This window comes from Leptonotus elevatus, chromosome 4 (assembly GCF_054856555.1).
Source record: "Leptonotus elevatus isolate MCC_2025b chromosome 4, RoL_Lele_1.0, whole genome shotgun sequence".
Classification (NCBI taxonomy): domain Eukaryota; kingdom Metazoa; phylum Chordata; class Actinopteri; order Syngnathiformes; family Syngnathidae; genus Leptonotus; species Leptonotus elevatus.
The window spans coordinates 6,432,545-6,447,241 of NC_141242.1; the positions used below are offsets into that span (position 1 = coordinate 6,432,545).

The 14,697-nt window shown below is 38.1% G+C and overlaps 1 pseudogene across 1 annotated transcript; it reads right to left on the reverse strand.

The window, feature by feature from the left end:
• Positions 1–839: 839 nt before the first annotated feature.
• Positions 840–13,895, reverse strand: LOC147175259 (uncharacterized; annotated as a pseudogene). The gene is made up of 4 exons (XR_015094655.1): positions 13,458–13,895; positions 12,013–12,336; positions 6,818–6,898; positions 840–2,308 (listed from the first exon to the last, which is right to left on the reverse strand). The product of XR_015094655.1 is annotated as an uncharacterized LOC147175259 (transcript).
• Positions 13,896–14,697: the final 802 nt, after the last annotated feature.

Below are 14,697 nucleotides of genomic sequence, written 5' to 3' on the forward strand. Positions count from 1 at the left end.
CTGTGGTGTCTTTTAGCGGTTGGCTGACAGTAAACAAACCAATGGCTGTTTGCTGCCGTCATCTAGTGGTGGAGGTTTGAAGAAGCACAACTGAGACTTGGATTTGTTAGAAATGATCCTAACCCTGAATAACTGAACTAACTATTATCCTTGATTTCTGATCCATCAGTTTTTTGTGTATTTATAATAATTTGATGAGACGAATAAACATTTATTTGGTTTCACTGTTACAACAGCCCTCTGAGGTGAGCCCGTAACTACAAAGGGGGCTGCAACAAACCCGAGTTTAACACCCTTGAACTTTTCAGTTGTGTGTGCACGTCAAGGAGAAAAAGGCATAAGAAGAACAGTACTTTATTCAGAATCAAAATCAGGCACACTTTTTCTTCTCAAAGTTTCTCCAAAGTCACTTTCATTCAGTCAATCACTTACTGGATATTAACATGACACACAAAAAAGGAAAAACTATATACAACGCTTTGAGTGTTGGGGCACTAATGCTAATTGCCAAAACAATACTTAGGATACTTAGGAAAAGGAATAAATCACATAAATGTAATTGTAATTATCTTTAATCTGAAACATGGATGAAGCATCTTCCATCATGCCTACAGGCGCTTGTCAGGTTGATGCAATATTTTAAATACAAATTCAATTTCAAAATAGGGTAAGTCAAGACACATACACAATACAGGTACACAGATCATCCGTTCATTCAGTGGTAGTCATGATTTATACACCATTTTAAATTAAAAAAATGATAAAGGAGATCATATCAAGCTTCATTCATTACTGCTATTCTCCCCAGCACACTTGTGCCTCTTAGCTTTAGCCTTACTTGGGAATCTTTGACCAAAAACGGCGCAGGTAAAAGGTTTCTCACCAGTGTGGCCTGTTGTGTGTCTTGTTAACTGTGCATTATGAGCAAAATTTTGACCACAAACTGAGCAGGCAAAAGGCTTCTCTCCAGTGTGGGTTCTCATGTGGCTTGCTAAGTTTCCCTTCCGAGCAAATTTTTGACCACAAACTGAGCAGGTAAAAGGCTTCTCTCCAGTGTGGGTTCGCATGTGGTGTTTTATGTTTCCCTTCAAAGAGAAACGTTGGCCACAAACAGAGCAGGCAAAGGGTTTCTCACCAGTGTGGGTTCTTGTGTGTTGTTTTAAGTCTCCCTTGTGAACAAAATTTTGACCACAAACTGAACAGGCAAAAGGCTTCTCTCCAGTGTGGATTCTTGTGTGTCTTTTTAAGTTTTCCTTCTTAGCAAAATTTTGACCACAAACTAAGCAGGTAAAAGGCTTCTCTCCAGTGTGGGTTCTTATGTGTATTTTTAACTGTTCCTTCTGAGCAAAATTCTGACCACAAACTAAGCAGGTAAAAGGCTTCTCTCCAGTGTGGGTTCTTGTGTGTATTTTTAAGCTTTCATTCACAGCAAATTTTTTGCCACAAACTGAGCAAGCAAAAGGCTTCTCTCCAGTGTGGGTTCTTGTGTGTATTTTTAGGTTTTCATTCACAGCAAATTTTTTACCACAAACTGAGCAAGCAAAAGGCTTCTCTCCAGTGTGTGTTCTTGTGTGTAATTTTAAGTATCCCTTGTGAGCAAAATTTAGACCACAAACTGAGCAAACAAAAGGCTTCTCTCCAGTGTGTGTTCTTGTGTGTATTTTTAAGTATCCCTTGTGAGCAAATTTTTGACCACAAACTGAGCAAGCGAAAGGTTTCTCTCCAGTGTGTGTTCTTGTGTGTATTTTTAAGTATCCCTTGTAAGCAAAATTTCTACCACAAACTGAACATGCAAAAGGTTTGTCACCGGTGTGGCTGATCATATGTCTTCTCAATAGAGACTGGCAGCCAAAAGTTTTACCACACTGAAAGCATTTCCACCATGTGCTGGCAGTGTGACATGTCACATCACCGTCAGACTGTTCATAGTCATCGGTTTGAGGAGAGTGTGACGTGTCTTCACCATCTGACATTCGAGCTAACAGGCTGTCTGCTTGTGATCCTCCATGACGGTCCTCGTCATCTTCTGTTGTTGTTTGTTGTCTTGAGCTGCTGCTTGGAGACTCCGCCCCTTTGTTCTCTTCATATTGACATTCATCTTCACTCTTCAAATGGACACCAGTCACTGGCAACTCTGTGAAATGCTCCTCCTCTTTAATGTATGGTGGCAGCCGCTCCTCTTTCTTTATGTTGGGAGGCTGTGGCTGCTCCTCTTCTTTAACTTGAAAAGGCTCCAAGTCCTCCTCCTCTTTCACGCTAGGGAACTCTGGCTCCTGCCGCTCAGGACAAAGATATTTTTCACTGACGTCTGCGGGACACAAGATACACACGGTTTATTTATTTAAGATTATCACATGGGCCACCTGAGTGAAAGAGTAGCAAAGCTGGCAAATGTTACGTATCTGTATTTTGTTCTAGAAATCACTCAACGTTACTCTGTAACCCCTGTAACACTGATTGTTCCGCACACAAATATAAATATATATACATATAGATACACATATATATGTATATATACACACATGTACATATATATATATATACATATATATATACACATACATATATACACACATACATGTATATATACACATACATATATATACACACATACGTATATATACACATACATATATATACACATACATATATATACACACATACATGTATACACATACATATATACACACATACATACACACATACATGTATACACATACATATACACACACATACATATATACACACATACATGTATACACACATACATGTATACACATACATATATACACACATACATGTATACACATACATATATACACACATACATGTATACACATACATATATACACACATACATGTATACACATACATATATACACACATACATGTATACACATACATATATACACACATACATGTATACACACACATACATACACACATACATGTATACACATACATATATACACACATACATGTATATACATATATATATACACACATACATGTATATACATATATATATACACACATACATGTATATACATATATATATACACACATACATGTATATACATATATATATACACACATACATATATATACACATATATATATATACACATACATATACACATACATATATACACATACATATATACACATACATGTATATACATACATACATATACATACATGTATATACATACATACATATACATACATGTATATACATACATACATATATACACATACATGTATATACATACATGTATATACACATACATGTATACACACATACATGTATATACACATACATGTATATACATAATACATGTATATACATAATACATGTATATACACATACATGTATATACACACATACATGTATATACACATACATGTATATACACATACATGTATATACACATACATGTATATACACATACATGTATATACACATACATGTATATACACACATGTATATACACACATGTATATACACATACATGTATATACACATACATGTATATACACATACATGTATATACACACATGTATATACACACATGTATATACACATACATGTATATACACACATGTATATACACACATGTATATACACATATGTATATACACACATGTATATACACATACATGTATATACACATACATGTATATACACACATGTATATACACATACATGTATATACACATGTATATACACATACATGTATATACACATACATGTATATACACATACACGTATATACACATACATGTATATACACATACACGTATATACACATACATGTATATACACATACACGTATATACACATACATATATACATACACGTATATACACATACATATATATACACATACATACATGTATATACACATACATATATATACATATATATATACATACACATTCATATATATATACATACATACATATACACACATATTTATATATATACACACACATATATATATATATACATACACACATACATATATATATGTGCTGCTCAAAAGTTTGAGCAATTTGGATTTTCCAATTGTTTCAACCTGATTTTGTTGATTAATCTGAACCATTAGATTTGTTTTGTTTTTTGCATGAACCTCGCTTTATTTTTTAGCTTCGTTGATTGATTTAATACCCTCCTGGTCTGTTCAACACACCTCGAGTCTGCTTACAAACAGCGTCCAGCAGTTGACGTTCGTTCTGATCTTGTGCTCCAAAGAGCTCCTCTTCGTACTTTACTTTCGTTCTTGAGAACATTTTCACACGGTATTCACGACACTTTACGCTTACACTTGGCGTCTGCTGAGCCAATTTGTCGATAACAAACGCGTCTCCTTTTTTGGTGGCTAGCAAGCTACGCTAAGCTAGGCTAGGCTAAAATAAACAGGGCCGAGAGATTTCGACGAGCAGTCTGAGACGAATATAACTCGACACGAAATGTAGCGATTATGTTTGACTTCAATAAAGTAGTGACAAACGCACAGTGTCTATGTTTAGGTTCATCGAGTACGAATTCAGCATGAATTATATCGCGAAGCGAGTGTGGCTGCGTAAAAGCAGCCTGCAAAGGAATATCTATCTTCGTCACGAGAAATCTACGGCAACTCCAGTGGGACAATCTCATGTCACGAAAAAATATATTGATAATAACTTATACATTAATTTGAATAATAAAAAAATGATATTTATATCGTATTTTGGACGAATATTACACATGTTTAGTTAATGTAGTTTTGTTGGTGTTCATCAGTGCAGCGTATCACGTTCATCTCGTCATTCGGTTATGATACAAAATAAGAGTGTGGAAAATAAATATGTTTGTTTTTATGTTGACTTATTATAGTTTGCATTTAATAACTAAATACTTGTCCATGATGTTCATTGTTTGGTTTCTTCTTTTACCACTACTACTTCGACTACATTTCTTTTTATTTAATTTGTTTGTTGTATGTGTATGTGTATGTGCGTGTGTGCGTGCGCGCGAGTGTGTATGTGTATTCATTAGTTTACCTAAAACCTATTAAAAAATGCCATACCGTTCACCCAAACCGAACACTTCCAGCCAGAGTCGTGAGGCCGTCAGGAGATCCGAGGAAGGACCAAAGAAAAGAAAGGAAAGTGAAATCCAGCACCGACAAGACACCACCCACCAGGCCACCAACCAGAGTCCTTCACCAACCCCAGAGACATCTAAATTCCAACAAATCAGGGAGAGGGAACCACGGGGCACCCCGGCGGCCCACAGGCCCCGAACCGCGTCGCCGGGCCCAGAGCGATGGACCGCGCCGGAGCGGCGCCGCCCCGGACACCAGGGAGAGCCCCGCAACACAGCACCCCCCAAGAGACCCAGGGAACGGCCAACAGAGGGGCAGACCCGCCCACGCCCAGCCAGGGGGGGACAGCACCTATAGAGTTAACCCACTGGCATGCAGTGAATCCGAATATTAACCTTAGTGCCCATTGGGGGTGAATCTGCTCGATCCTGTTGGCAGCAACTGGGTTCCTGACTATAAAAACACAACCATTAAATACAAATTGCAAACTACAGAAACATCAATGTAAGTTATCGCGATGTGGTGGCTCTCGCTAACAGGCAGAATTAAGTAACCAGAATTAGGTTAAAATATTCTATATACGTAGACCATGTCTCTATAAATTTTGATATTTGGTTTTTATTTGAGGCAGATATTTTTTGCATTAAAATGTGATTTATGAGGAGGTTAGACCATTGGTAGATATTCTTCGACTACATTTCTATATACAGGTAAATAAAATTCTGATGCCTTATCCCCACCTAGCAACAGGAAGCAGCAACAGCTCTGAGGAACTGTTTACGCGACGTCTCGCACATCTACCTTAAGTCATTAAAAAAAAAGACAAGTGAAGCTTTTTAAAATGTTGTATTTATCCCCTTTGTTTTCCTCTATGCTCCACTCTGGTTGACTGTTGTTTACATGTATTTTTATGTGAAAAAAGAAGAAGTTATTTTTTGTTTTTAATCAATGTCATGTCAGAAGCCAATTTCCGTCAGTGGATTTTTTAATTTTTTGAAGACCTTTTCTATCAGACCTCCATGCGGCATGCGCAAGCCCTCTACCGGATTCAAGCCACATGCCGATTCAAATTTCAGGCTATATTTTTACGTCCTGTTGATGCAGTTGCATCAACCAAAATGAGCCTAATGGCATACCAACATAATTTGGCTTTCAACAGAGGGATCAATAAATGTGCAAATTCAGCTAATACTTTTAGATACGGATGGAATCTGAAGAGATCGTTGGTCAGCCGTCGAGTGAGTGCAACCCTAGCTTCAACGTGATGGGCTATAATCGCATACAGGTCTATAACACTACAAATAACATCATTGTGTGAAGGCCACAGCCTTCACACAGTGATTCTCGTCGTTCCAATTTTATCATATTTCAAATATTTAGGCCATTCTTGCTTCCATTTTTTGTATTCCAAATAGCACAGCACGACCTAAGAAAGAAATAAGAGTCATGCTAGTCAAGAAATTACGTTCCTGGTTTCATAATTTTGCTTTGAAAGAAACAGCAAAATCAGCAAAGCATTGTTCTCTTTGTTTTCGTGATGGCCTCGCCGGCTACATGCATGGCAGCAGCGGCATGCTAGCCACAACAAAAGACTGTGTATTATTAATTTTAATTGTATTTGTATTTTTTAAGGGCAGCGTAGTCTTACTAACAACATGAAAATAAGAGCGGTCATTTTCGAATGGGGGTATATTTACCTGTAATCGGAGCAAATCCGTAGCCCTTACCTGGCGTGGTAGGTTTGCTCAGTTGATCGCAGCCAGCCAAAGTCGCCTTTGACGCTCGCTCTTCTTTTGGGCTTCCAATCCCTGGTTTAAAACAAATGACAAACCTGCTCTGTTCAACACAACTTGAGGCTGCTTGCAAACAGCGACCAGCAGTTGACATTGTTGCTCGTTCTCCTCTTGTGCTCCACAGTGCTCCTCTAGATGCGCCACTTACTATAAACGAGCTGTACAGTGTTCTAGATAGTATGCCTAATGGCAGAGCACCTGGCCCGGATGGTTATCCGGCTATATTTTTTAAGCACTTCTGTTTAATGCTTGCTCCACTATTCTTAAGAGTAGTAACAGAAATGAAAACTAATGGTTACATACGCCCACACATGAATACAGCAGCAATTAAACATTTATGAAAGCCAGAAAAAGACCCCACCCTTCCATCAAGTTAACTTCCGATTTCACTAATTAACACCGATAATAAAATTATCACTAAGGCTTTCGCATCTAGACGAGAAACAGTAATCTCGACAATCATTCATAGCGACCAAACAGGCTTTATTAAAGGTCGTCACTCTACTAATAATATTAGGAGGCTCTTTAACCTTATTAGCATGTCACAGCGGCATGATAAAAAGGCAGTTATTATATCATTGGATGCAGAAAAAGCTTTCGACAAAATTAACTGGTCCTTCCTCTTTGCTGTTTTAAATAAATTTGGCTTTGGGAAGTCAATTATTCACTGGGTGTCAGTATTATATGATTCTCCTAAAGCTACAGTTACTACTAATGGGATTATATCTAAGATTTGAACTCTACAGAGAGGCACAAGACAGGGATGCCCACTGTCCCCTTTATTATTTGCAATATTTATTGAGCCGCTTGTATTAGCTATACGCCAGGAAAGAAAGATTCAAGGAATTCACTCTGGGGTAACAGAACACAAAATTAATATATATGCCGATGATATTTTACTTTATTTAGAACAGCCTGCTATTTCGTTAGGGGAAGTATTTAACTTATTAACTAAATTCTCAAATTTACCTGATTATTCCATTAATTGGACAAAATCTACACTACTCCCTATTATAGAAAATTCATGGAACCCTGCAAGCCAGGACCCACACTACTCATTTCCTATAGGTAATTTAAAATACTTAGGCATAAAAATCTCACCTAAATTAACTGATTTAATTCATTTAAACTTTACTCCACTTCTGGATAGCATTTGAAGTGACTTGGAGCGCTGGAATAATCTTCCTATTTCTCTAATAGGACGAATAGCCACCATTAAAATAAAAGTTTTACCCAAAATAAACTATTTTTTCTCAATGATTCCATTTAAACCTACGGCTAACTGGTTCCAGTTGTTGGACTCGGCCGTTACAAAATTTTAATGGAATAAAAACAAAAAGCAAAGATTATTCTATCTACTCTTAAGAGAAGTTAATCCAAAGGAGGTCTAGAGGCACCAAATTTTATGCACTACTATATAGCTAAGCAGCTACAATATATCATTCTATGGGCACAACCCAACAGAGATACTAACTTTTGGCTGGAACTAGAACAGAAGGATTGTAATAACCTCAGACTTCTAGATTTACTCTTCATTACAACATCGATTAAGCGACACAATTGTTTTAAAAACCCAAGGATTTCCGCCACCCTGACTGTCTGGTGGAAGGCACTAGAAATTACAAAAGCCCAAGTGGAGCCCTGCGGGCTTTCTCCCCTATGGCATAACCGCGACTTTCAACTTAACAACCAATCGTTTTATTTAGGTGTGCGGGAGCAGAAAGGAATTACGCATCTCCACCATCTTTTCTCAGATAATATGTTTATATCATATACATCCTTGCTCCAAAAATACAAAATAAAAAACGGACATTTTTTACATTATCTGCAAGTTAAAAGTATGATAAAGAAACAAATTCCAACACTTCGGGGTATGCTCCAATCGCCGTTTTTAGCTAAAGATATTACTAAGCTTTCTCCGACAACAACAAAAAAGCTCTCAAAAATATATGTTACTTTCGTATACTGATAAAATGTCTTTACCCATCTCCAAATGGGAGACAATCTTGTCTATAGCTCAATATGCACGGGTGGCTGGGTGGGGGGTGCGTCTGGGGCTGGGTTGTGGTGGAGGGCGGGCTGGCAAGGAGGGGGGTGGCTGTGGGCCGGTGGGGTGTCTGGCGAGCCTTCCGTGACCTGTCCTGCTGCGTTGGGGGCGCGGGCAGTTTTGGGGTGGGGCACGCCCGGGGGTTTTCCCTTGGCGCTGCCGTGGCCTGGTGGGTTGTGTTTGCTCTGTCCTGACCCGGGATGACGGCTCCCCTCTTTGGTGGAGGTTTTCATGCATGCCAGATCCACCACACCAGCATCTGTCGAAATTCAAACACAATCTGCTTCTTCCTCTGGCCGTTGAATCGGTGGAGGCTGATGTCTGTGGATCTCACTCTGCTTCATCTATCCTTCCTTCCTTCCTTTCCTCAGTCTCTCCCTTGGTCTCTTGAGGTCTCCCTAATTTGTTGGAATTTAGATGTTTCTGCGGTTGGTGAAAGACTCTGGTTGGTAACCCGGTGGGTAGTAGGCAATGTCTGGTCGGTGCTGGATTTCACTTAAATTTATTTTCTTTGATCCTTCCTCGGGTCTTCTGACAACCTCACGACCCTAGCTGGATTCTTAAGTATTCGGTTTAGGTGAACGGTATGGGATTTTTAATAGGTTTTAGGTGAACAAATGAGTACACACTCACACGCACGCACACATGCACACACATACAAATACTCACCCACATGCAAAATAAAAAAATAAACAAAAATAAAAAAACTGCATTTATCATGTTTAGTTCATGTAGTGTTGTTGTAAACTTGTAAACTCTTGTATTTACCACCCGGTCACATAATTATCATAATCACATAGACATTCAGTCCATATTATGGTATGCACTGTAATACTTTTTAATGGACCGTTGTCTCCCTTCTGTTCCACTTCGTATGTCATTATTTATTTATTTTACATTGATTTTTTTACGATTATAACGGATGGATATACGTACTTTAAAATTGTAAAGGGGTTTACCAAAAAAGAGAACGTTATTTCAATAATAATGGATGACATCCTTTTTTATTTGTAATTATATTTACAGAGTGAGTCATACTAGTGTAAATGTAACAAAAGAGGACAAACTATATACAATGTTTTGAGTGTTTTGGCACACACAATAATTATAAGTATTTACGAATACAAATAGATCACAAAATTGTAGATTTAAAATCACTGTCATTGTAATTACCTTTAATATTAAACATGGGAAATGTAATATAAAAATTATAAAAGGCACAATGCATATTAATGGACAATTACCGGTAAACATGCCAGATTATAGCTGTCAGAATCTGCAGCCCCTTGTCAGGTTGATGTAACATTTTGAATACAAATTCAATTTCAAAATAGAGTTAAGTCAGACACATACAATACACAATCCAGGTACACAGATAATTCGTTCATTCATCGGTAGACATGATCTTTGCACCATCATTCATCTCTGCTATTCTCACCAGCACACGTGTGCCTCTTAGCTTTAGCCTTACTTGTGAATCTTTGACCACAAACGGCACAGGTAAAAGGTTTCTCACCAGTGTGGGCTCGTGTGTGTATTTTTAAGTATCCCTTGTGAGCAAAATTTTGACCACAAACAGAGCAAGTAAAAGGCTTCTCTCCAGTGTGGGTTCTTGTGTGTATTTCTAAGATTTCCTTGCGAGCAAAATTTTGACCACAAACTGAGCAGGTAAAAGGCTTCTCTCTAGTGTGGGTTAATGTGTGTCTTTTTAAGCTTCCCTTCTCAGCAAAATTTTGACCACAAACTGAGCATGTAAAAGGCTTCTCTCCAGTGTGGGTTCTTGTGTGTATTTTTAAGTGTCCCTTCTGAGCAAAATTTTGACCACAAAAAGAGCAGGCAAAAGGCTTCTCTCCAGTGTGGGTTCTTGTGTGTAATTTTAAGTTTCTTTTCTCAACAAAATGTTGACCACAAACTGAGCATGCAAAAGGCTTCTCTCCAGTGTGTGTTCTTGTGTGTATTTTTAAGATTTCCTTGTGAGCAAATTTTTTGCCACAAACCGAGCAAGCAAACGGCTTCTCTCCAGTGTGGGTTAGTGTGTGTCTTTTTAAGCTTCTTTTCTCAGCAAAATTTTGACCACAAACTGAGCATGCAAAAGGCTTCTCTCCAGTGTGTGTTCTTGTGTGTCTTTTTAAGTGTCCCTTACGAGCAAATTTTTGACCACAAACTGAGCAGGTAAAAGGCTTCTCTCCAGTGTGTGTTCTTGTGTGGTCTTTTAAGTGTCCCTTGTGAGCAAAATTTTGACCACAAACTGAGCAGGTAAAAGGCTTCTCTCCAGTGTGGGTTCTTGTGTGCATTTTTAAGCTTCCCTTCTCAGCAAAATTTTGACCACAAACTAAGCAGGTAAAAGGCTTCTCTCCAGTGTGGGTTCTTGTGTGTATTTTTAAGCTTCCCTTCTCAGCAAAATTTTGACCACAAACTGAGCAGGCAAAAGGCTTCTCTCCAGTGTGGGTTCTCATGTGGCTTGCTAAGTGTCTCTTCTGAGCAACATTTTGACCACAAACTGAGCAGGTAAAAGGCTTCTCTCCAGTGTGTGTTCTCGTGTGGTCTTTTAAGGTTTCTTTGTGAGCAAAATTTTGACCACAAACTGAGCAGGTAAAAGGCTTCTCACCAGTGTGTGTTCTTGTGTGTCTTTTTAAGTGTCCCTTGTGAGCAAAATTTTGACCACAAACTGAGCAGCTAAAAGGCTTCTCTCCAGTGTGGGTTATTGTGTGTATTTTTAAGCTTCCCTTTTCAGCAAAACATTTACCACAAACTGAGCAGGCAAAAGGCTTCTCTCCAGTGTGGGTTCTTGTGTGTCTTTTTAAACTTCCCTTTTCAGCAAAATTTTTACCACAATCTGAGCAGGCAAAAGGCTTCTCTCCAGTGTGGGATCTGGTGTGTCTTGTTAAGGTTCCCTTCATAGAGAAACTTTGGCCACAAACTGAGCAAGCAAAAGGTTTAGTGTGGCCAATCACGTGTTTTCTCAATTGAGACTTATAGACACACAGAGAAAATTTCCAAAGTTTGCTGTCAGTGTGACATGTCACATCACCGTCAGACTGTTCATGGTCATCAGTGTGAGAAAAGGGTGACGTGTCTTCACCTTCTGCTTGTGATCCTCCACGGTGGTCCTCGTCATCTTCTGTTGTTGTTGTTTTTTGTCTTGAGCTGCTGCTTGGAGACTCCGCCCCTTTGTTTTCTTCATATTGACATTCATCTTCAGTCTTCAAATTGACACCAGTCACGGGCAACTCTGTGTAATGCTCCTCCTCTTTAATGTATGGTGGCAGCCGCTCCTCTTTTTTTATGTTGGGAGGCTGTGGCTGCTCCTCTTCTTTAACTTGAAGAGGCTCAAAGTCCTCCTCCTCTTTCACGCCAGGGAACTCTGGCTCCTGCCGCTCAGGACAAAGATATTTTTCACTGACGTCTGCGGGACACAAGTTACACATGGTTTGGTAAAGACCGTTTATTGTGACGTTATGTGTTTTATATTTAAGATTATCACATGTGCCACCTGAGTGAAAAAGTAGAAAAGCTGGCAAATGTTACGTATCTGTATTTTGTTCTACAAATCACTCAACGTTACTCTGTAACCCCTGTAACACTGATTGTTCCGCACATAAATATAGAAAATATTTCAAGTTGTGAAATCTGGCATTTATTGACAAAAAACTAATAAATTAATGCATCTGCACCAGCTGTACAACTTCCTCAAGTTGAAGAACTTTTAATTATTCACCTCGAGGGGGCAGAAAGCAGAACAAATAAAGACAGGAGGGAGAAATCAATTCATCCAACAGTAAGCGCATGTCACACCTAAATGGGCCATTTCACCGAACAGCCCTAAATTATTTTATTTTTAATCATTGTGATGGGCTTAGTGTCAACGTTCCATTATCATAAATATGTGGCTATATGTAATATATAAGCCAATTCTATGCTAAGAAAAAAAAAGTTTTTTGTTTTTTACTTAGTTACAATCAATGGTCCAACTAGTCACTTCTGTTTACAATATCAAATTATCTACGAGGTTTCCACCCTCCATTCTAGTTGTTGGTATGTCAACGAATCAAAAATAAAGAATAAACCTGCTTATTTATATTATTCTTATCAAATTTACCATCAAAAATAGGACTACCTTAACTATAGTCCCTTTTAAACAGGCATTAAACAAAACGTTATGGCGGTGTGGTAATATATTAGCTAATTCAATGCTAAGAAAAAAAAACGTTTGCTCGAAATGTTTTCAATGAAAAGTGTGCCGTGGCTCAAAAAAGGTTGAGAAACAGACATAAGAAATTGATATTGTAGGAAACAACAGAAAATTACATAATCATTTTTCCTACAGCTTGTTATAATAAAAAAAAAAGAGGAGAAACTGCGGTAGTGATGTGAAAATTAAACAAGTCGTTTTAAAAATACAATTCTGATCTGAGACATGTACCAAAGCGACTTGAGAAAAACTGTAAATGTAAGGTAAAAAGTGCCCCGTCGAAGGATCCTTTCAAAATAGACATATTGTTTAAAAGTATTGATTAAGTGACAAACCTGCTCTGTTCACCACAACTCGAGGCTGCTTGCAAAAAGCGTCCATCGGTTGACGTAGTCGCTCATTCTCTTCTTGTGCGCCACAAAGCTCCTCTTTGTACTTGACTTTCGTTATTGCCAACATTTTCACACGATATTCACGACACTTTTCGGTCACATTTGACGTCTGTTGAGCTAATATGTCGATAACAAACGCTTCTCCTTTTTTCGGTGGCTAGCAAGATAAGCTAAGCTAAACAAGGCCGAAAGATTTTGACAAAAACTCCGTGATACGAATTTAACCAGACACAAAATTGAGCAGTTTGGCTTCAATAGAGCAGTGACGGACGCACAGTGTCGATGTGTAAGTTCGTATAGTACGAATTCAGAATGAATTATTATGAATGATCGTGAACCGCGTGTGGCTATGTAAAAGCATCCTGGAATGGAGTATTGGTCACGTGAAATCTATTCTACGGCAACACCATTTGGACAAATCTCGTGTCAGGGGGTGGGGCATAACTTAAATAAATGTTTGAGTCTATGTTCATTTGGAGATTTTTTTTTTTTAATCTTTGCATTTGGACGAATAAGAAAAATGCTTAGTCCCTGTACAGTGTTGGCGATGTGCTACAAAATAAGAGTGTAGAATATTTTTGAATGGAGTTATATACATAAAAAATATTGAGGGGTTTACCGGAAATATAAACTTATTTTAGTTTTAATGGTTACTAAACACTAAACAAACTGAAATACAGATATTTTGACAAATTTACGTCTACACGCACCAATGATGTGTGATGGTGACGACCCTGAATGTTGAACTAGGGAACACTTAAAAGCAATGGAATTTTTAGATTCTCTTTTTAGTCCAAATTTTATCCAACATGTCCTGTTGATGCAGTTGCATCAAAAGAAATGAGCCTAATGGCATACCAACATAATTTGACTTTCAACGGAGGGATCAATAAATGTGCAAATTCAGCTAATACTTTTAGATACGGATGGAATCTGAAGAGATCGTTGGTCAGCCGTTGAGTGAGTGCAACCCTAAATTCAACGTGATGGGCTATAATCGCATACAGGTCTATAACACTACAAATAACATCATTGTGTGAAAGCTGTGGCCTTCACACATATTATTCCTTTTTTCCACATAATTCATCCGATTCTCTTCGTTCCAATTTTAACAAATTTCAAATATTTAGGCCATTTTTGCTTCCATAACGCCACGGGATTATTACTTACGCATGCGCGAATG